Source organism: Hyaena hyaena, unplaced genomic scaffold (genome assembly GCF_003009895.1).
Source record: "Hyaena hyaena isolate Hyena2069 unplaced genomic scaffold, ASM300989v1 scaffold_428, whole genome shotgun sequence".
Classification (NCBI taxonomy): Eukaryota; Metazoa; Chordata; class Mammalia; order Carnivora; family Hyaenidae; genus Hyaena; species Hyaena hyaena.
Window position 1 is genome coordinate 1,385,713 of NW_024081062.1, and position 23,797 is coordinate 1,409,509.

Sequence of the window (23,797 nt, forward strand, 5' to 3'; positions counted from 1 at the left end):
AAAATTTAAAAAAAAAAAAAAGAAAAGACAGAGGAAAACTTGCAACCATGAAGCAAAATCTAGCAAACATACTGAAGGAGAACTTTAAAATTCTCTTAAGGAATCCCCACCCCTTATTCTACCAACAACTTCATGATCCAAACAAATTCCAACATAGACTGTGTGAGCAAAAGAATGTCCTTGGTTTCTTAAATTCACCCAAATAATCATCCATAAAAGGTCTCTGAAAACATTTACATCAGCAAGAAGATGCAATAACAAGCAAGAATTAAATATTCACGTTCCTGTTCAAGGAAGGAGTTTTCATTATTCAGAAGAAGAAAGTAAGAGGTTTTCATACCACTTAATACTGTAGCATGCTTATTTTATCTATTCATTTCTTCTTGTAATTAAAAAATAACTTCAACAGTGAAAATGTTAACATCTCTACAACAACTTCCCAAGACTGAGGACTAACTGGTTAAGTGGCCCTACTTCACAATTTAATACCTGTTGTTTACACTTGAAGCAATTTATTAAGTGAAGACACAGTGTGGCATAAAATATCTATGCAATTAGGAGCCATTAAAATTTATCAATAGCAATTTTGCACAAATTCAAAATCATTTTACTTTTTTTTTTTAAACTGCCAAATTTAGAAGAGGACTTCACCTCTGACTTTTTGCATGTATTAGTTATGGTGTCAGGAAAAACTTTTAGGAAGTCATCATGGAAATCTGAAGTTGCAGAGGATATAAAATACAGTATTTCAGTATCTTACAATTTTACTTATCAATTATACTTCAATAAATCTGAAAAAATGTTATAGTACAGAGAAACAGAAAAACTTCATTTTTTTTGTATGGTCTTTCCTGTTGGGTCCAGAAACAATAACGAGACTTTTCTTTATTCCTTCACAAGAACCAAATAATTATTGACAGGAACAATCATGGAATCCTCACCTCAACGAACATTAACTTAAATGCTCAGCAACATCGTAAGTACCAAAGAGAAACATCATAGAACCAAACACTTCAGTCCTGAGTCAACAGGAACCTCTAAAGGTACCGGGGAAGCATGCCTGGCACAGGAACATCAATACTGGTTGGTAGTATGAAGTACCAGCATGAAGGTGCTTGGAAATCTAGGAAAGGAAAAGAGCAACAGGATGGTGCGGGTTTACAGGGTGCTGGAGCCTGAATGGAACCCTGGGAAACGCTAAGCAGAGAGAAGGGGTGCAGGAGTGACCGGTGTAAGAACAGAGAACAGAGACTAAGCCCTTCTTCTGAACTCTCCCAAAAATCAAGCAAGATGATACCTAATTGAAGGGACTACACTATGCAAATCTCAGATAACTGAATACTGAAAAGAAGACCCTGTCTGAAATGGGAAAAGAGGAAGAATATTCTGGCACAGAGTCTGTAAATATTTAAAGGGCTCTATGAATGAGTAAATAAGTAAGTAAGCAAGCAAGCAAGCAAGTAAAGAAATAAAAGCTCTCTTCCCCAGGCAGCCTGAAACTCCACTTTGGTTCATCTGAGTTAGTAAGACCTTGTCTTGTGAAATGCAAACACCCCATCTAGCACGGAGCAGTCACCACGTTATGGTGTGGGGGTAATGCTTCCTCCCATGCCTGACGACTACCAACTGGCTGCTGTGGTTAAGAGTCAGGCGGGGCAGGGGCACGTGACGAAAGGTCCACGGCATAGTCACCCCGGTGCGCCTCATTGCTCTCAGAGCCTGAGTGTCTGGTTTCCTCTGTCTGAAATGCCAATCCCATCACTTCCTTGCTGACGACCTCCCAAACCTCAGGACTCTGCCACAGTTCCTCCTCCGGAACAGCCTCCCAGCCTCCTAAGGCTGAGTTGGGTGCTTTATGCGTGTTTGCGTGGCATCTGGAGAGGACATTTATCCTACTGTGCAGCGACTGGCTGACTCCTGAGTCTCTCCTGGAGTGTGAGACCTAGCATCTCTCCAGTATGCCTGGCACAGAGTACACACTTCACCTCCTAGGTGACGGCAGAAAAGGAAGAACCACAGAAGGAAATTGAGCAAGAACTGATACAAAGAACGAGTTTGTGCCAAGGACTGCTGTTTCATGTGTCCTGACTGGTATAATGTTCTATCAGCTGTTTCCTGCAAAAGAAGTAAAAATACAAATCAGCCTAATTAGTTACTCTAGATCTAGATGTTTCCATGGTCAGGTATGTTCTGGTTGTTTCCTATTTCCACATTAGATTATAATCTTCTTTAATCTTCAGATTTCCTGCTTCTTACTTTGTCTTTCCTTATCTCCCCCCAACCCCACCCCCCGTTAAATTCTAATTTTATGATTCAAAGGATAAAATGTAATTCGTTGTGTTTCCAGTTTCTTAATTTTTAATGTTTAGCTACTTTCATCCCTTCATCCACTTCCATTGATATAACTTACTCTTTTATGATCTTTATACTTTCACTTAAATCTAGCATCTTTTCATTACTTCAGCGTTTCGTCTTGTTGAAATGTTTTGCTCTTCCTTTTGTCTTAATTTCCTGTTAACACACTTGTAAGTTTCAGCGTTTTCTCTTAACCTTGCATCCACTCTGTTCCTCTAATGTTCTTATCCCCTCCCCCCACCTCCTTGCGCTTCTGTTTGTGTTTTTCTTTTCTGGTAGCATGTATTATCATAATGGCCAGGAAGAATGGTCTGGACCCTAGACTTTCTTGATTTCTCAGGAACCTTCTATTAACGATTACCTCCTGTTTGTCTTTCTCCTCTCCAGCACACCTGCTGGTCTGTCCCTCCCATCTTAAAAATAAAGAAGAAAACAGAGGTCTTGAGAGACCCCCATTTGCTGCCACTGCTGTTAAGAGCTGCCCGTCCTGCGGTTCCCACCTCCTCAGTGTGTGCTCATTCCTCATCACATTTCATCCAGCCACTCTGTGAAAGTGCTCTGACTGAAGGTACCAATGACCCCAGCAGTGCTAAATCCTGGCACGCTCTGTCCTCCTCCAAATGGACTCTCGGTAACACCCATCTCAGCTGAGCACTCTCCTGCCCTGGCTCTCAGGGCCCCCCTCTTTCACAGCCCTCCTTCCGAGTCCTCCTTCCTCACTCCTCTCCCTGCACCTGCACCTGCACCTTCAGTGTGGACGTTCCTGAGCACTCAGACCACTTGGATGCAGGTGCAGGACTCCCTAGGGCTAGAGGTTCTTTCTACCCTGATGGTACACTTTTTCCTTACTGGAACAAGGATGTTTACTAACATCTCGTGCTAATCAGCCCTTTCCTGAGAAACTATTTTTCATCACTTTTTAGTTAAATAAATTCACAGTTTCCAGCACATAAACTATATCGGGCCAACAACATGCTAAGAATCAGGAGAGGAATATAGAAAATTATACACAGGGAAGGGATCTATTCAATCCCTTCTATTCCAAGCAGAAACTGGTCTCAAATTTAAGAAGCATTTAACAGGCATTCTTGGGGCACCTGGGTGGCTCTTGATACCAGCTCAGGTCATGATCTTGAAGTTCCTGAGTTTGAGTCCTGCATTGGGCTCTGCACTGACAGCGTGGAGCCTGCTTGGATTTCTCTCTCTCCTTCTTTCTCTGCCCCTACCCTGCCTGTGTTCTCTCTCCCTCTCTCCTTCTCAAAATAGATAAATAAACTTTAAAAAATGAGCTAACAGACATTCTTGAAGGCCTCCACCGGCTACCATGGAGGGAGACATGGGAGGGAATCTCTAGGCAGGTGGACAGTCTGTCACTCTGATTTGTTTGTTTCCAGGTTTCTTTGCCTCACTCCCAGGCAGGACCATGGGATCATCCTGGGGTCCTAAAGTAGATTCTGTTAGCTGCCCCCCCTTAAAAAAACATAAACCTTTTTTAATCTGAGCATCTACACATCACCTCTCACCCAGCCATATGCTTTCAGTGACACCTACTTGGGCTCCAGCTCCAGGAAGAGGGAAGCTGACATGCAGTCTGAGATGAGCCACCGAGAAGTCAAGAACTTAACTAAATTTGAGAAGAGGCCTTTTCTCCATTTCCTACGGGATGCGAATAAGGAAACGTGACCTAGCTGTTGCCGGCAGCCATTTTATGACAGAGAAGGAACAATCTTAGGACCAAGTTAAAGCTGAGATGACAAAGGGGAGGGACCAAAAGGAAAAAGATCGCTCCTAACACTACTACATGTTGAATCCCTGAAAGCGGCCCTAGCTCTGAAATTCCAGTTCTGATACAGAACACTCTGTGTATGCAGTGTATGCAGGCATTTGTTGCCTGAAGCTTTCATACTTGGCAGCCGTGATTGAGACTGGGGCTTTATCCTTGCTGAGGGGCTTCCTCAGTTCACCAGGATCCACGTCTGGCTACTCAAGCCCATCAAGAAGGCCAAACCTAAGGCGAAGGCTTCCCTGGGAAAGTCCTCTGACACAGGGAGGCAGCCAGAACATCCTTCCTTTGTCTCTTTCTGTCACTCAAGGGACATGGGAGCCATCTGGGAGAGGAGAGCTTTGTTGGAAGACTAACATCTCGAGCAAGGATTCTTGAGAAGGATCCATGTAGGCAGAACCCAAAAGGCTGGTGGAATGTGAATGAGGGAAAATCATCTTTATTTTCGCTACACTCGCAATGAAATCTAGCGTTTTCTTCATCTATGCCTGTAGACAAGAAAACATCTATAACTGTAACTAACAGCAATTACACTAGTTACTGCAGATATGGCAAAAACACAGTGGAGACTAAACTCAGTAGACCCAACAGAGTAATCAAAATGATCAAACCCACTACTAGATCCTGTTACTTAATATGATCCTACGGAAGCACAAATATTTTAAATACGATACTGTTTCAGGAGACTTGGTTTCCTTTAGTCCTATCTACTTTTTCACTTAACCACTATTCTGAGAAGCAGCCCAAGGTTTTCTTTTTCACTAGGCTGCAAAAGGAGTCTCAGCTGCCAGGATTAGTAAATTCATATTACTTATGTGATATACTTGGATCCGTTTCTATTATTTTACTTTGTTCTCATTTATCCTGTTAATTGCTAAGCTTCTTTATACTACACCCCTCACTTCTGAATGCACTGATCATGTTTTCTCTGCTCCTTCTCTTTCCTCCATTTATATATTCAAGTTCTGCTTTTTATTTTTAAAAAATTTGTTTATTTTTAAGAGAAAAAGAAATAATGGGGGAGAGGGAAGGGGGAGGGAAGGAGGGAGAGAGAGAGAATCCCAAGCAGGCTCTGCACTGTCAGCATAGAGCCCGACATGGAGCTCAAACTCAGGAATCATGAGATCATGACCTGAATCAAAATCAAGTCGGACACTTAACCACTGAGCTACCCAGGCGCCCCTCAAGTTCTACTTTTTAGAGGTTACTCTTAAAGTGTTAACTTGCATACCTGATAAAGAGTTTGTATTTAATCAACATCTCTATTTTCTTCCTGAATGACAGTTTCATAGGGCTACGACAACAAAGTCCTACAAAATTGGTGGCTTAAACAACAGAAATTTATTCTCTCACAGTTGTGAAGGACAGGAGTCTGAAATCAGGGTGCTGGCAGGGTCACGTTCCCTCCAAAGGTTTTAGTGGAACACTTTACTTGCCTCTCCCAGCTTTTGGAGGCCCCAGGTGACTCATAGTTTGTAGTTGCATCATTCCAACCTCTGTCTTTCTCTACTCTGATGGTGCCTTCACTCTGTCTCTAAAGAAAAGATCCTTATTACTGGATCTAAGGCCCACTTGGGTATTGCAGAAGGCTCTCATCCCAAGATCTTAATTTAATTACATCTGCAGATGTCTTTTTTTCCAAATACTGTTTCCATATTCACAGGTTCTGGGACATGGACACCTCTTCCAGGAGGCCACCATTCAACCTACTTACTACAGAATGCAGCTCCAACCACCCCATTTCATCTTATGAGTAATTACCCAGCATCCAATTCTACCTAATCATCCCATCCCTAATATTTAATGTTTCATACAGTCAATGCTTATTAAATGTTACCTACAGATACTCGTCAGTCCTTATGTTAGTCTGGGATCTCCAGAGAAACAGACTAATAACGGGTATGTGTGTGTGTAAAAAGATTTATTACATGTGATTACAGAGGCTGACAAGTCCTAAGATCTGCAGGGTAAGTCAGTAAGCTGGAGAGCTGCTGTGGTTCCAATTCAAAGCCTAGCCTAGCAGGCTGAGACTCAGGAAGAGCTAATGCTTCAGGTGGAGTCCAAAGGCAGGAAAAAGCGAATGTCCCAATCTGAAAGCAGTCAGGCAAGAAGAGTTCTCTCTTACTGGAAGGAAAATAAGCTCTTTTGTTTCATTCAGGCCTTCAACTTATTGGATGAGGCCCACCCACACTGGGGAAATCTATTTTGATCTGCTTTATTCAGTCTACCAACTTAAATGTTAATCTCATCTAAAATGACCCTCACAGAAACACCCAGAATGTCTGACCAAATTATCTGGGCCCCTATGAAGGTGACACTTAAAATTAACCATTACAGTCCTCCTCACATCTTACTTTTTCCTTGTGTGTTTCATTTCCTTCTTCCTTGTTAGAATAATAAGAACATCCTTTTGAGTAAACCTGTCTGAAACATCTTTCATATGATCCTATTTTTGAATGACAATTTAATCAGGTAAAACATTCTAGGTAGTTACTTTTTCTCAGCACTTTGAAGACAGTGTTCCATTGTCTTCTGTTTTTTACATTGAGAAGGGACTGAAAAAAACATTATAATTGTGTAGGTTCTCAACTGTTGTTGTGTCTACTTTTCACTTTCCAATCTAGTATCTTTAAAAAAAAACAAATATGTTTCTTATTTTTCTTCTAATTGGCAACTTTTACTTCTTTGGTTATATTTATTTTAAAGAAACAAATTTTTACAAGAAGTCATAAGAAGAAGGCAACAAGGAGCTATCTTCTGTACACCTAGAGTGCTGGATATATCAATCAACATTGCAAAAAGGGTCATACATAGCTGAACTGTCAGCAAGTTTAATTGTCAATAACTATCCATTATCGTTTGTCTTCTATACTTAGTTACTGTGTATCTCAAATGGATTTTGATTATTTTTCACATCCTTACAACTTAAATACATCTGCTGGATGTTCTCCATGACATAATAAAAAGCATCTTAAGAGTAATTTTAAGTGATGGCTAATACAAATCACTATACCTGCAAAGTTATATTCAAAAATAATTTCTATTACAACTGCAGAACAAATACCTCATGCAAGAGAGATGCTACAAATCGAAATAACTGAAAATCGCGGCTAGGACCTCACACAGATGTGGTACCATAGTACAATAGAGGTGTTAACCATTTAATCTACATCACTCCCCATTTCAAAGAAGCATGACAGTATTGAGCATAAGTCTTTTTGAGGCTCTCTCTCTCTCTCTCTATATTTTTTTTTTAACTCCTATCCATCACAAGTTCCTCTTACCTCACTTGCCTACTCTTTCTCATTTTTCCATTGCTAGCCTCTTAGCTAGAGGTGTGTCACCAAGAATCAGCCATCGGCCCTCCTCTTTTCTCCGCGGGCAATGTCATCCACTCCCATGGCTTCAACCATCACCTGTATGAAGATAATGTCCAAATCTAAATCTCCCTTTCATGCTTTATTCTGTCATTTTCAATGGCTTGCTAGACATTTCTCCATGAATACGGAGTATCTCAAACTCATTATCTTTCCCCCTCAAATGTGATCTTTTCAGGAATTCCTGACAAACAGCATCATCATTTACCTAAACACACAAGACCGAAAACTCTGTTGAAAAACAAGGAAGTGGCAATTAAGAGACAAAACTAAATGGAGTGTTAAGTTTTCTTGGCTGCCACCAAAAACCCACCAAGGCAGAGAAAAGCCACTGACTACACCTCAACACTGCTGAGGCACAGAGAGACGGAAGAACAGCATCAAGGGCCAGGGAGTATCTGAAGGCATTATTTCCCCTTCAGCTTTACCGAGATATAATTAAGTAAAACCAATATATATTTAAAGTGTACATAGTGATCTGATATATCTATACAAAGTGAAATGATTACCACAATCAAGCTAATTCATATATCCATCACCTCATATAGTTACTTTTAAGTATTTGTGTTTGGAGATACCACTTAAGATCTACTTTCTCAGTAAATATCAAGTATTCAACATAGTATTATTAGGTATGGTCACTGCACTGTGCAGAAGATCCCCATAACTTATTCTTATAACTGAAAGCTAGCAACACTGGAAGGCATTATTAATCCTTGGGCAGAAAAGGTAAAGAATGTGGGATCACCCCTATTTTGCTTTATTTGTTGCTTCTTTTTTCCGGTACAATACTTCTAGCAGTAATGACTCAGACACAATGACAATGTTAACAAAGACTAGACTATCTGGAACTTAATTTCTTTTTTTTTTTTTTTTTAGGCTTTTGGAGGTTGAAACAAAAATCACTTTTTTTTTTTTTTTACAAATAGTTTATTGTCAAATTAGTTTCCACATGACACTCAGTGCTCATCCCCACAAGTGCCCTCCTCCATGCCCATCCCTCCTCCCCCCCACATCCATCAGTCCTCAGTTTTTGTCAGCATTCAAGAGTCTCTCATGGTTTGCCTCTCTCCCTTTCCCCCACCATTTCCGCCCTTCTTCTCCCCCTTGTTCCTCAGTTAAGTTCTGGAACTTAATTTCAAACTTAGGAATGATGGATTACACAATACATTAAAAGGAACACACACCATGATCAAGTGGGATTTTTTTCTAGGGATACAATGATGGTTCAACCTCTATAACTCAATGTGATGCCCTACATTAATGAAATAGAGGATCGTATAATCATCTCAATAGATGTAGAATAAGCATTTGACAAAATTCAACAACTCTCAACAAAATGGGGATAGAGGGAATGTACTTCAACATAATGAAGGCAAGATATTACAAGCCCACAGCTACTATCATACTCAACAATGAAAAACCTAAAGCTTTTCCCTTTAAGATCAGGAATAAGACAGGGATGTCCACTGTTACTGTTTTTATTCAATATAGTACTGGGAATCCTAGCCAGAGCAATGAGGCAAGAAAAAAAAATAAGAGGCATCCAAATCTGAAAGGAAGAAGTAATAGGGTCTCATGACATTATATAAAGAAAAACCCTTAAGATTCCATCAAAAAAACTGTTACAATAAATAAAGTTAGTAAAGTCACAGGATACAAAATCAATGCAGATAAATCTGTGGTATTTCTATACACTAATAATGAATTACTAAAAAGAGAAGTTAAGAAAGCAATACCATTCGCAATTGCATCAAAAAGAATGAAATACCTAGGAATAAATTTAACCAAGGAGGTGAAAGACCTGTATACTGAAAATTCTAAGACATGGATGAAAGAAACTACAGAAGAAACAAATAAATGGAAAGATATTCTGAGTGGAAGAATACTGTTAAAAATGTCCATACTACCCAAAGCAATCTACACATTCAGTGTAATCTCTAACCAAAATTCTAATGACATTTTTCACAGAAATGGAATAAGTAACCCTAAATTTTGCATGGAACCACAAAAGGCCATGAATCGCCAAAGCAATCTTGAGAAAGAACAAGCTGGAGGTATCACACTTCCTGATTTCGAACTATATTACAAACCTGTACTAATAAAAACTGCATAGTATTGGCATAAAAGCAGTCACACAGATCAATGGAACTGTTGAGAGCCCAGAAATCCACACATATATGGTCAATTAATTTACAACAAAGGAGCCAATAATATACAACAGGGCAGGGCCAGTGTCTTCAATAAACGGTGCTGGGAAGACTGATGGCAACTTGCAAAAAGAATGAAACTGGACTGCTATCTTATACCAAACACAAAAAGCACCTCAAAATGAATTGAAGACCTGAACATAAGACCTGAAACCATAAAACTCCTAAAACAAAACACAGGCAGTAATTTCCTTGACATCAGTTTGGTAATTTTTAGATCTGACAACAAAAGTAAAGGCAACAAAAGCAAAAATACACAAGTGGGATTACATCCAACTAAAAAGCTGCTGCACAGCAAAGAACACTGTCAACAAAATGAAATGGGTTCTCCCTACTGAATGGGAGAACATACCTGTGATGCTTGTATCGGGTAAGGGGCTAATGTGCAAAATATATAAAGAACTCCTACAGCAAAAACATTTCATCTTAGGATCCTTGTTTCTAGCCATACAGTTCCCCACCATTCTTTACATTTGACAGATGCTAGTTGTGTGATTCTGTTAACCTTGCAATAAATGGTACGTGAGTTAAAAGAAACGACTCATCCTTACAGAAAAGAAAAAAAAAAAGACAGAACTGATGGACTAGAACAGTTAACTGCTGAGGAAGGAAGTAGGAAACACGAAAAAAAAATCATATAGTCCCCATAGAGGACAATTAGAGGGGGGAAAAACCCCAATGTGGGAGACTACTCACATGAGAAAACAACTGGGAACAGATTATAAAGTTTTCATAATCTGGGATGTCCATAAACTAACAAATACAAGTAATTAGAAAAACCTTTAAAGTTCACCTTAAATAACAACTAATCAATAAGCCTTGTGGAAGTGGGTCTTGAGACTGGCCTATAATGACAGAAAAGTATGTTTTACTAAGGAACTATTTATTATTTAGAGGGGAAAAAAGGAGCAGCAGATATTTTGTATCAAGATAACAGATGTCCTGTAGGGAAATCCAAGTGAGCAGAACTCAAGAATGTGTCTGACAGACAGAAATGGAACTCTGATGGGGGAAATACACGTATGTCAACTGGTCAAACGTGTGCCAGTGACCTGTAGAACTGCAGAGATCTTGTTCAGCTAAAATTAGTGTCTAACAGGTTCTTCATCTGCCTTAGCATTCACTCCATCTCCAAGAGGATAATGGCTATGGAGAACCAGGGGAAACTGCTACCCAGAACCTAATACACACCCATTATGTGAAGGAACTAGTAATTAGGAAGAAAGCAACCCATTATCACAGAGTTTGCAAAACCCAGAGCAAAGATAGCTGGGTAATTACAAATCATCCTGATGAGAAAGAAAATGAAGAAACCAGCAAGAATGCACAAGATAAAATTTAAGAAAGGCTCACACAAAAGCTATTAAGGCAAATGCAGGATGACAGTACAAACCCAGAAAATTATTTTCAAAAATTAAAAAGACCAGATTTAAAGATTTCAAATAATGACAGAAACAAGCAAAGTGGCTTCACTCATCTCCTTTCCAAAAGATTTTTTTTTTAAAAAGTGTTTTCCAGGGGCACCTGGGTGGTTCAGTTGGTTAAGCATCCAACTTTGGCTCGAGTCATAATCTCGCAACTCGTGGGTTCAGGCCCCACATCGGGCTCTGTGTGTACAGCTCGGAGCCTGGAGTCTGCTTTGGATTCTGTCTCTCCCTCTCTCACTGTTCCTCCCCTGCTCACAATCTGTCTCCATCTCTCAAAAATAAGTAAACGTTTAAAAAAAATAAATTTTTAAAAAGTATTTTCCAGAGGAAGAAAAAAAAGGAAAGAAGTGTGTCTACTGCTCAGGGTCAACAAAATAATGAAAACATTTTCAAACCCTTTTTTGCTTTTGTTTCCTCCATCAAGAACAACCTGAGAACGAGATCATCCCAGTAAGACTAAAGGACATTGAAAATGGGTGCAGAGACTGTCAGAATGCAAGTATGCTGGTTCTTAAAATAGGTTTCTCTGTTATATACTCTCATTTCATTTCAATAAACCTGCTGTTTGTATCTTGTGCATGTATTCTAATTTCAAAAAATCTCCCATCCTATTAAGATGTAATAACCCAGCTTTCTTTGCCCTAGGATTTGCAAACTTAAAAAATAATATAGTTGCGGGGTGCCTGGGGGGCTCAGCTGGCTAAGCATCTGACTCTTGATTTTGGCTCATGATCCCATGGTTCGTGGGTTGAAGCCCCACGTTGGCACTGACAGCATAAAACCTGCTTGGGATTTTCTCTCCCCCTCTCTCTCTGCTCCCAAAATAAATAAACTTTTAAAAAACCCCATAATAATATAGTTGCTTTCTTCCAAATTTCTAGTCACTTTGCTTTACATCACTAAATCCAAAAGAAATTTTCCAGCCCTGGGCATAACCTCCTCAGCAGTGTCAGTGGCAGCTAACCACTTAACTTACGAGATAATGTACATTTCTTTGGCTTCCTCTCTCTCTGTCAGTCTGCTTGGCTATCCAGTCTTCTCAGTCCTTTTGTTGAAAAGACTATTCTTTTCCCCCACTGAATTGTCTTGGCATCTCTGCAATCAGTTGATCTCACTTCCATTCCACTGGTCTATGCCAATACCACACTGTATTGCACTTAAATTTTGAAATCAGGAAATGTAAGCCCTTTAATCTTGTTCTTTTTCCAAGACTGTGTTGACTACTGGGGGTCCACATGAATTCTGGGATCAGCTTGTCAATCTCTGCAAAAATCTCCCTGGTATTTTTTTAGGATTATGTTGAACCTGGAGGCCAGTTTGGGGAGCACTGCCATATGAACAATATTAGGTCTTTGGATCCATGAATATGGGAGGTCTTTCTACTTATTTAGATCTTTAATTTCTTGTGACAATGTTTCGTAGTTTTCAATGCTAATGCCATTTTATTTTATTTTATTTATTTATTTTTTTTTAAATGTTTTATTTATTTCTAGGAGAGAGAGAGACAGCGCGAGCAGGGGAGGGTCAGAGAGAGAGGGAGACACAGAATCTGAAGCAGGCTCCAGGCTCTGAGCTGGCAGTCAGCACAGAGCCCGACGCGGGGCTCGAACCCACAAACCGCGAGGTCATGACCTAAGCGAAAGTCGGACGCTTAACCGACTAAGCCACCCAGGCGCCCCAACTAATGCCATTTTAAATGCTTTTTTTAAAAAATTCATTTTCTAATTGATTGTTCCTGGCATAGAGATGTACAATTTACTTCTATTTTTGTATGTGTATTGATCTTATATCCACTGACCTAAGTTTACTTGAGTTAAAAAGAGAAAATCATTCTGTTATATGGAATAAGAAATTAAGCTTTACTGATGTTTCCTTACAGATGCTGTGTGTCTCCTATGGTATCTAAGGTGTCCTGAATGGGATCCCACAAATGAAAAGAGGATAGCAGGGACTCCCCTCACATGTGTAAAATAGCTGCATTATGTGGATTTACAGATGAGACCATCTACTTTTAAATAAATCATCCCTCATTAAATACACAAATGCTTTTAGGAAAAAAAAAAAAAAAAGCTGTAGGGGCGCCTGGGTGGCTCAGTTGGTTGAGCGTCTGACTTTGGCTCAGGTCCATGGGTTTGAGCCCCATGTTGGGCTCTGTGCTGACAGCTCAGAGCCTGGAGCCTGCTTCAGATTCTGTGCCTCCCTCTCTCTCTGCCCCTCCCCCACTTGCTCTCTGTCTCTCGAAATAAAATAAAGACATAAAAAAAATTTTGAAAAAAAAAGCTCCAAAGTAAAGCCAATGGGTAGAACTGACATTTCTATTGGCATACAAGCTCTTTTTAGCCACCACGAAAGGGCAAAAAAAAAAAAAAACCACCTCCAAAAAACACCCCCCAAAACTCCAAAACCCAACTAATCAGATTTAGGAAAGAAAGCCAAGAAGTTAGAAATTAACATGAAAACTATTAGAAATACAGATTTAATACAGCGGTTGCCCTAAGTGGTGCGCCTTACCATACTAAGACAAAGAACATCAAGGGTGTGGTACAGCATTCATGAATATAAAGCATATATTGGTGGTACCTGTCTACGGACAGCCTAGAAAGCCTGTGTTCCCATACTATAGGGAACAGCTTAGAGCGGGTAAAGAGCACACAGGGAACCTCCTTAGGAGGCCACAGTCTAGATAAGAAATTAGAAGAGGTTGCAGTAGATGTGGGGAAAAATGGACACATTTTAGGACGTTGAGGAATGTGGATCAACAAGAGCTGGTAAGTAATTAGATATGGTGGCTGGGGGTCTAAAGAAGATGTCTGTTTCTCGCATAGCACACTGGGTAGAAAGTGGTGCTGTTGACTGAAACAGCAAACATTGGAGGAGGAACAGATTTTTGGAGGAAAAATGATGAACTGTCTTAGACATACTGGGCCTGAAAGAAAACTCAGCAGGAGGTAATAATTCCCCTCCTAAGCACACCCAGTAAAATGCCACATACGTGTAACCAGACTTGTCGGAGACGTTTACGACAGCCTTAATTGTGACAGCCACAAAGCAGGTGACCTGGCGTCCACCAACAGAATGGGTAAACTGATATATTCATGCACTGCAGCGCTGACAAAACTGCTGCACAGGGCAACAGGAATTCACCTCACATACCAGTGATGCGAGCAAAAGAAACTAGTCACTAGACTACAAAAGAATCATACCATGATCTCAGTACACAAAGTTAAAAAAAACAGGCATAATCTGTGGTGTTCAAAGTCTGGGAAGGGATGGAGGGAGGAGGTGAGTGACTGAAAGGGAGCTTCTGGAGAACTCCGTGGAGCAGATTATACTCACTTTCCTGACAAGCTTTGGGTGACATCCGTGTGTGCACTATGGTAATTCACCAAGCTGCAGACTTACGACTGTATTTTTCTGTGTATGTTACAGAGAAAATGTTAATTCAAATGTTAATTCAAAAACTTCTGGTTATCTCACTACTCAAGTTAAAACCCTTCAACAGAATTCTGACTCATGCTATAACATGGATGGCCCCCGAGGATGTGATGCTGAGTGAAACAAGTCAGTCGTAAAATTAAGTATTGCATGATTCTACTTCTTTGAGGTTCCTAGAGCCATCGAATTCAGAAGACAAAACATAGAAGGGTGGCTGACAGGGACTGGTGGAGGGGGCAATGGGGAGTCACAGCACTGCCAAAGAGTTCTGGAGATGTGAATGCACGTAACACTATTCAACTGTATGCTTAAAAATGGTTAAGAAAGGGGTGCCTGGGTGGCTCAGTTGGTTAAGCATACAACTTCAGCTCAGGTTCAAGGGTTGAAGTCCCATGTCAGGCTCTGTGCTGCCAGCTCGGAGCCTGAGGCCTGCTTCAGAGTGTGTGTCTCCCTCTCTCTCTGCTCCTCCCCTACTCATGCTCTGTCTCTCTCTCTCTCAAAAATAAAATAAAAAACATTAAAAAAATTTTTTAAATGGTTAAGATGGTAACTTTTGCATTCTACATGTTTTACCAGAACTAAACATTAAACAAACCAGGAAATCCTTCAAAAGTTTTCTATTCTTCTTGAGATACAGTCAAAACTCCTAACACAGCCTAGTAAGTACTGACCTGCCTTTTCACCTCTACTATGTACCACTCTCTCCCGACTCTCTAAATTCCTCCTTTCATGTCCTCTAGTACATTAACGGTTGTACCTTTTGCACATTAAGAGTTGTTTGTACCTTCTGGTCTTCATATAGGCTCCCTGCCCTGGAACGGCCTTCCTTTCTCTGCTCACCTTAACATCTGCTCGTGCTTTAGTCTCGGTGTTAACATGTTTTCAGAGCATCCTAGACCAGGTCAGCTCTCTCGTCTATACCCTCTTGGCATCCTGGTACTTTCTCTAAGAATTACTAAATTTTTAAAAAGTGTTTATTTATTTTTGAGAGAGAGAGAGAGGGAGAGAGAATGAGTGGGGGAGGGACAGAGAGGGAGTCATAGAATCTGAAGCAGGCTCCGGGCTCTGAGCTGTTGGCACAGAGCTGACGCGGGGCTTGAACCCACAAACTGCGAGATCATGACCAAATCCAAAGTCAGATGCTTAAGTGACTGAGCCACCCAGGTGCCCTCTCCAAGAATCATTAACAATTACTTGGGTTATTAGCTGTTTAGTGTCTGTTTTCACTGCCAAACGATACACAAGTGCTGACTCCCCTTGCCTCCCCGACCAGGCAGTATGCAGGAACTTCTTGTCCTGCCACACAGTAGGTACTTAATAATTATTTGCTGAACAAGTATTGGAAGCACCTGAGTTTAGAGTTTCTAATCCAGATGAATCGCAGTTTGGTGACAACACACAAATGAGAGAGCGCATCACTGACAATGGTCATTGAGGAATCACAGAATAATATTCAAAAAGTAACCTGTGTAAATAGCACTCCAATATTTACGAAGTGATGAAGATGCATTGTGCACGTATGGACGTGTTAGGGAACCGCTAGTCCTTGGCGAAACTCCAGAAGTTATTATTAAAGGAATGACCGCAGGCACTGAGAAGAGAAAGCTTTGATCAGGGGATGCTGGCACAAGCTGGTTATATATGGGAGGCAGAATGATGTCACCCCCCACCCCCCATGTCCCCATCCTAATCCCTGGGACCTGTGAATATGTTAGGTCACCCGGCAAGAGGGAATTCAGGTTGCTTTTCAGCTGACTTTAAAGCAGAGATTACCCTGGGCTGTGAGGGTGGGCCTAAGGTAATCAGAGTGCCTCTTAGATGTGGGAGAGGGAGGTCAGACAGAGAGTGCTCTGCAGATGCTTCACCACAGGTTTTTAAGACAGAGGAAGGGCCATGAGCCAAGGAATGCAGGTGGCCTCCAGAAGCTGGGAAAGTGAAGAAAATGGATTCTCCCTTGAGCCTCCAGAAGGAATGCTGGATTGCCAATTGTAGCCCAGTGAGATCCATTTTGGGCTTCACACTTCCAAAACTGGAAGACAATAAATCTGTGTTGTTTTAAGCCACCTGGTTTGTGGCAATTGGTTACAGGGGCAATAGGAAACAAACACACTAGGGCTAAGCCATGAAAGATTCACTTCTTTTCCTTCCTTGCCATAGCTCCTGACCTAGCAAATCAGGAACAAAGTAAATAAAGTATCTTTGTTTTTCCATCAAAAAACACTTGATTACATCGTTTAAGTTTTCATAACACTAAGAGTTTAAGTTTTCATAACACTAAGATACATGCACCAAAGGCAAGTAAATGAAGTGAATCAGAAAACTCTGTGGTGTGCCCACACCCCCCAAGTGCTGATTAATGGAACAACGCCATCTTAGAAGGTTCTGAGCAACACACTGCAAGGGTCTGTTCGTTAACATTCTTCAATACTTTTGTCATAACTTAGGGCAGGGATTCTTAACTCTGGGATTGTGGACCACCTGGGGCTGCAAGAAGTATCTGAACCTTCTAAACCTTACTGAGAATTTTGTGTTATAACCTACATAAATTTTTTCTTGGGCAGAAAGCTTTGCAGCCTTCATTAAAGTCTTAAAGGGGATCCATAAGTCCAGGAGGCTAAGACCTGACTTAAATGAAGATACAGAAGGTATGCTCATCATAGTCGCTGGTGACACAAAGCTGCTGGGTAAGTAAAGACTGTGGTGACAAATCAGGATTCCAAAAATGTCTTGAAAGGCTGAATGAACAGGCTGCATCCCGTGAAGATAAAATCACATCTTAGGGCAGGCTCTGGAAAAGACTCAGAAGGTTTAATCAACAGTAAGCTCGTACGAGTCAGTGATTAGGGCTACCAAAATAACTTCTATGACTCACAGTAGGTGTCCAGCAGGATGGGGGAAAAAACCACTTCTACTCTCTTCTGCTTCAGTGAAACCAAATGCATTACCATGTTCCGTTTCGGGTTTCTTGTGTACTCATTTCCTAAGCCTACCGTAACAAAGGGGCACAAACCTGGTGGCTTCAGACAACAGAAAATGTACCGGCCCACAGTTCTGGAGGCCAGAAGCCGAAGCCAAGGTGTCTTGGCTCCTTCCAGTTTCATGGATCTCTCCTAGCTCTTGGGACCCAGCCAGACTTGGTGTTCCCTGGCTGTGGCAGTGTAACCCTGATCTGTTTCCCTCTATCTTCCTGTGGCATTTTTCGCTGTGTGCCTGAGTCCTCTCCTCTCCTTATAAGGACACCCACATCGGATTTAGGGCCCATCCTAAACTACTATGATCTTATCTTGATCCCTAACTACTTACATCTGTAAGATCCTATTTCCAAATAAGGTCGCACTCTGAGATTCCAGGTGTACATGAACTTTTATGGGACGTTATTTGACCCACTGCATCCTTTAAGTGGAATACCGACAGACAAATGCATTCTAAAGTTTATGATGCCATATTCTAAAGAACGGTCAAAAGAAACAGGGATATAAAGCTGAAGGTTAGAAGGCTTGAGTCAAACAAGAAATTAACTACTGCCTACAAATATTTGAACTAATTTTTCCCCCAGATGAAAAACCTTCTAACACTGCCTTCCAGAGATGAATGTGGTAGATTTCTGTCACTCATTTGTTCAAGCTTGAGCTGTACAATCATCGGACAGGAATGCTGAGGCTTCAGATGGGTGATTAGACTTGAGCATCACCAATGACTATTAAGTTCTGAGACTTCAGGATTCTCCCATGTCTCTGTGTGCCCTTTCACTGGCCATCACGCAGACCCAAAGAACTGTAAAGCTCCATTAGTACAGCAAACACTGTATGAGGGCGCAGGAAGAGGTGGGTGGGATGGCAGCCAGAAGGGATACATTGTGAAACAAACAAAGAAGCCCCAGGAAGCAAAAATATCAGAATAGCTTCAGCATGGTGAGCAGGGGTGAGATGAATAGCTGGAGCCACAGGAGGAGACCACAGGGAGGAGTTCAGATTTCCGTTTCTCATCCACAGATGAGAAGACCCTGAAGGGGGTTAAGCAAGGAGTGTTAGGATTTTGTGAGGAAACTTCAAGATTATCCTGGCTACTGTAGGGAGAAAAGATGGATGGAAGTTAAGAGAAAAGCAGAGACCAAGAAAGGGTAAAAGGGGAGAGCTGCTCATACTGAGAAGGCAAGCCACAGAGAGATAAAAAGGACAAGCCACAGAGAGATATGTATATCCTGCAGGTAAACTGTGGAGGGAAGATCAGATGTAGAATGTGAGAAGAAGCAGGGATGACTCCTAAGTGTGTTTAAATAATAAGAGTGGTTGGTGACGTCATTTACTGAGATGGGGAAGATCGGGGAGCAGTGGTAGCAGACTGGAAGGCAAAAAATGTATCAAAAGCTCCATCTGAGGCTTATCAATCTGGAGATGTCCTGGAGACATTTAGGTTGAAGATACCACGTAGGCAGAGGTAACTGTGCAACTCTAGCCTCAGAAGGGAAGATGGCTGAAAGGAGAGGAAGACACAATAGCAGGCACTGGAGAGAAAGAAAACTGCTGCCTCAGAGAGTTGTCTCACTTCTTTAGAAGAAAGTATTCTGGGGGGGCACCTGGCTGCTGGCTCAGTCAGAAGAGCATGTGACTCTTGACCTCAGGGTTGTGGGTGTGAGCCTCACATTGGGTGTAGAGATTAACTAATAAGTAGAAAACTTTAAAAAAAAAAAAAAAGAAAAAAGAAAATATTTTTGGATTACTGAACACAGTTAAGTACCCATTTGTTTTTGCTTAAATTTTATGTTCTCAAACTTTGGTCAGCCGGGTTGTTCAAATTTTCTCCAGAAACATTGAGCTGCCATGATGGCACAAAACGTAGAGATGGACGGTATGTGGTTCACCCTGGACAGACATTTTGCCAACTAAGTGTGATACAGAATAGAGGAAAAAGGGGTGATTAACTGAAGAATCATGGAGTCTGTATCAAATAGGGAGAGCAGTAAGAAGCCTGGAGGGGGCTAAAAGAGCTCCCTCTATCCAACAGGGTCATGCTATGCTCAATTCCATTAATGGTGAGGCCTTATCACAACTGACTAAGGAGGAAGGTAGTAACCAGAGGAAAGGGAAACGCTACGAGCCAACATAGTAGCTACTATCATAAATTATTTTAGGGTCTATGGACTTAGATCTGTTTATGAAATAAAAATCAGTTAATTCAACGGTAGGGCTTCCTGATTTCATAGTCCATCAGTGCCTACCACGCAGGAACTCTCCAGAGACAGTGCTTAGTTTCTGCAGAACCTACGTTTTACAGCAAGTCTCTGGAGTTGGAGAAGACCTCACGTGCTGGGAAAGCAGGGAGCTTCTACAGAAAAGAAAAAGGGGCAGGTACAGAATTCATCTGCCGTGTGGCCAGGGCAATGAGTGGGAAGCTTACTGTACACACACAGAAAAGACAAATTCACCCAATGGCTTGCAGTGAAGTATAGCTGTCCCACTCACTACATCATCCCAGGTCCCAAAAGGACCTTTAATATCTGTTTTTAGTTCTTCTGGTGGTCACCTTCCATAGTTCCAAAAAGGCTCATAGCCATTATTTCCTGGTTTGTCAATGTCAGACATTATCTGTGGAGTTATGAGGCCACAAATCAAGATTCTGCTCACTTAGGCTTTTCCATCTTCCCTCTTTTCTGATTTCATTATTTCATTATCTTCCTCTGTGGTTCAACCTTCCCAGTGTCTGCAACTACAGACCTCTTGAACGCTCACCCTGTGTGGTAAGATGAAGTCACTAGCCCTCACCCACTCCTGACATGTCTTTTCTCTCTTCCATTTCTCTACTTTTGTCATCTATTTATAGTTGCAAATGCTTAAGGCTGAAATGTTTGCTTTCTCTTCTGCAACGAATAGAACCTTCCATGCTTTAACTACAGAATGATCTTAAAAAGTAAAAACCAACCAAACCACTAAAGCACTATCATCATCATAAAAACGTTATAGAACAGCTGAGCCCTGTGTTCGGATTCCACTTCCTTTTCTAGGATCTGCTAATTGCTCACAACCATGTCACATTTTAGTTGTTTCACAATTGGACCAAGCGTCCCTGGTCTTGGAGTTCCTCTTTTTTTACTAGAGAAAAACATGCCCTTTTCATGTCTAGTATCTTCCAGTTTCCTGCTCCCTCTGACCATTACTTGGAGATGGCCATGGAATTCACTCCATTCTTCTTGAAGCTCAGGAACAAACGAACAAAAACCCAACCTGAAGACACTTCTTCCCTTCGGGAAATATGACTTTTCCCTATGAAGGTTCTGTACTAAACATTAACATTTTCAAAAGAAAAGAGAGAAAAGAAAATGAGACATGTCCCCCATGATCCAATCAATACAACACCATCACTTATATTTCTGCCCATTACTTTGAGTCCTTGTCCACTGTAAACAAATTTAACACACAGTTCAATCACTTATGTTTATTTTTGTAAGATATACATCGCTTTCACGATCCCCTCTAATGGCTGTGTAACTTTCCACTGAGTGGATGTATCATAATTTATTAAACCCACTCGGGAAGCAGTACAAAAAAGTGAGTAAAGTGTGGACACTGCAGTCAGACAGACCTCTAGCACATCCTAGCTCTGCTGAATCCCCACCGCCACACAGCTGGTGGGTTGCCTTTCCCGTTTTCATTCACCCAGCACTAATTACGCAGTGCCGCCCTACTGTGTTCCAGGGGCCACGCGAAGCACTGGATACACGAGGAGACAGAGAAACAGCATCCCCACCCTCAGAAACAAACAAACCAGATATATCATTTCCAATCGTGTAGAGGGCTCTTCAGAAAAAAGACACTAAGTGAGAGACTGGAGAGGCCTGAATTTGCGTCCACAAAAGGAAGACACAGTATCGCCCAGAGCTGCTATTAAATGACAGTACTTGGCACACTTCTTGGTCCACACTATGTGAAACGGTATGTGTTCACTACCTCACTGCCTGAGGTAAACCGAGAGCATCAAAGCAGGAAACACCCTCTCCGGTGTGCTCATTACTCCTTTCCTGCATCAACAGAAATCCTACACTTTCTCAAGTCTGACGCAGGTCTTTTCTATAACCATTTCCCTCTTCGACATGTTACTTTCTCTTACCTCCATGAACAGAGTATCTCTATGATAGCTGCTTTAACACCCTTATCTGCAACTCTAGCCTTTGTTCCATTTCTGGGCCTGTTGCTACTGATTGTTTTTGCCTGGTTATGGGTCATAGTTTCCTGTTTCTTAGCATGCCCAGTAACTTCTGACTGGATGTTGGTCTTAGATTTTATGTTTTGGGGATTCAGATGTCACTGCATCGCTTTCAATATTGTTGAGCTTTGTTTTGGACCAGCTACTTGGAATCAGTCTGATTCTTTTCAAGTTTGCTTCTAAGCTTTGTTAGGTGGGGTCCAGAACAGGCTTTTATTTGGGGCTGATGTGGCCTCGAGAGCAGTAGGCAGTCTCCCTACACTGATCAGTAAGAACACGAACTGTTCTAAGCCTCGTAGGAACTCCAAGAATTCTCCCCTTGCTAATTTCTAACAGTTCTTCATAAACTGTGCAGATCAGTACTCCGCCAAAGACCGAAGACCCAAGGGACCCCTTGAGCTCTCCAGAGCTCATTCTCTGCAAGGCTCCCTCCTCTCCCATACTTTACATCCTTGCATAGGCAAGCCTATGCAAACAGCCCTGGCCTCCTAGAGCTCTGAACTGTCTCAGCAACTCCAGGAGACCACCAGGTTCCTTCTAGATTCCCCTTCCTTGCACTGCAACATGGCAATTCTCCAGGCCGTAAGCTGGGGCAGTCATACGGCTCTACTGTTTATTTCTTTTCTCCCAGGGATCACTGTCCTGTACTCCTTGTTGACCTATTTCTAAAACTGCTGTTTCATAACTTTGTCATGTTTTCTAGTCATTTAACATGGGGAAGTGAACCTGGTCCCTTTTACTCAATTATGGCTAGAAACAGAACAAACTTGACTTCGAATTTCCACATTTTCAATGAAACTCTTCTAGACTACAAGTCCAAATCATTTCCCACTTTTCTGGTCTTCGCGCCATTCATGATGCAGCACGCTAACAAAGGCCCTACAGTAACTCTGTCCACCCCGCCTCCCCACAACCTTCCTACAAAGCCTGCCATCAGTTTCACTTGCAGACCCAACACCGCTAGACTGAATGCAATCACAGATTCCAGTGGCTTGCTAGTGCCAGGCACAGTCCTAGGTGCTGGACTGAAACAAGGAAGACATTGTCCCTAACTGCCAGGAGCCCACAGTTTGTGGCAATGTAGAAATCAAACTCTCGGCCATAAATCCATAACATAGTTTTCAACAGGGAAAAAGTAAGGTAAATATAAACTTTTAGCACAAAGATTGTCAAATATTTTCTTAAAGGGCCAGAGAGTAAGTAGTTTAGGCTTGCAGGCCACATAGACTCCTCTGTCACAACCACTCAATTTAGAAGCAGCCAAAGACATGTGAACAAACGGCTACAGTCATGTTCCATCAATTGCGTCCAGTAACAGGTGGCTGGCCCCCTGGCTGTAGTCTGCACATCCCTGGTTTAGCACAACGTCCACCATAACAGCCGGCACCACCTTCTACAATGGTATGTTCTGGTCGTGCCATCCAGACGAGGCTCTCCTAGGCAGGAAGTGCATACAGCGCCTTCTGCACAAACTACCACACTTGCACAACTCAAGTACAGAACAGGTACTTACTAATAAGTACTTTTTTATTTATGCCACTTTGCATTTGAAGAGCTCCCTTAGTTTTATTCAAAACTGCTTCCAACAGTAAAGGAAGCTACACTTCCAACAGTTTCTAGAAAATAATAAATGTCTAGTGCATAAAATACTCTAAAGACGATAAAACAAGCAAATGTTGATGGTCCTGAAAAACAGTTTCATTCTGTATGTCAGTCAAGAATACTATATACTTAAATACTCAAAAGAATCTGCTCTGGGGACTACCCATTTATCCCACAGATGGCCTAAAACACTACCAGGCTTCTCTCTTGAAAAATATCTAAAGAGAAGAGTTCACAAGCACATTAAAAAAAAAAAAAAGCAAAAAAACTTTCAACTGTGGTCAAAATTCAAGTCTATCTAGAAAAGACAAAGATTTGATACACTGCACATCTTTTTTTTAAACTGATCAAAAACATAATCTTCCAAAACACACGCTAAGTGTTTCAATTTATGTTTTCATTGCTGCA

At 41.4% G+C, this 23,797-nt stretch overlaps 1 protein-coding gene and 1 non-coding gene across 4 annotated transcripts in view; one reads left to right on the forward strand and one right to left on the reverse strand.

Annotated features, from left to right (window-relative positions):
* The window catches only part of RNF130 (ring finger protein 130), a 137,291-nt gene that overhangs the window by 107,696 nt on the left and 5,798 nt on the right, over window positions 1-23,797 (reverse strand). The window lies entirely within an intron of this gene.
* On the forward strand, window positions 13,233-13,303 carry TRNAQ-UUG. The gene has a single exon. It is a non-coding gene; the product is annotated as a tRNA-Gln (tRNA).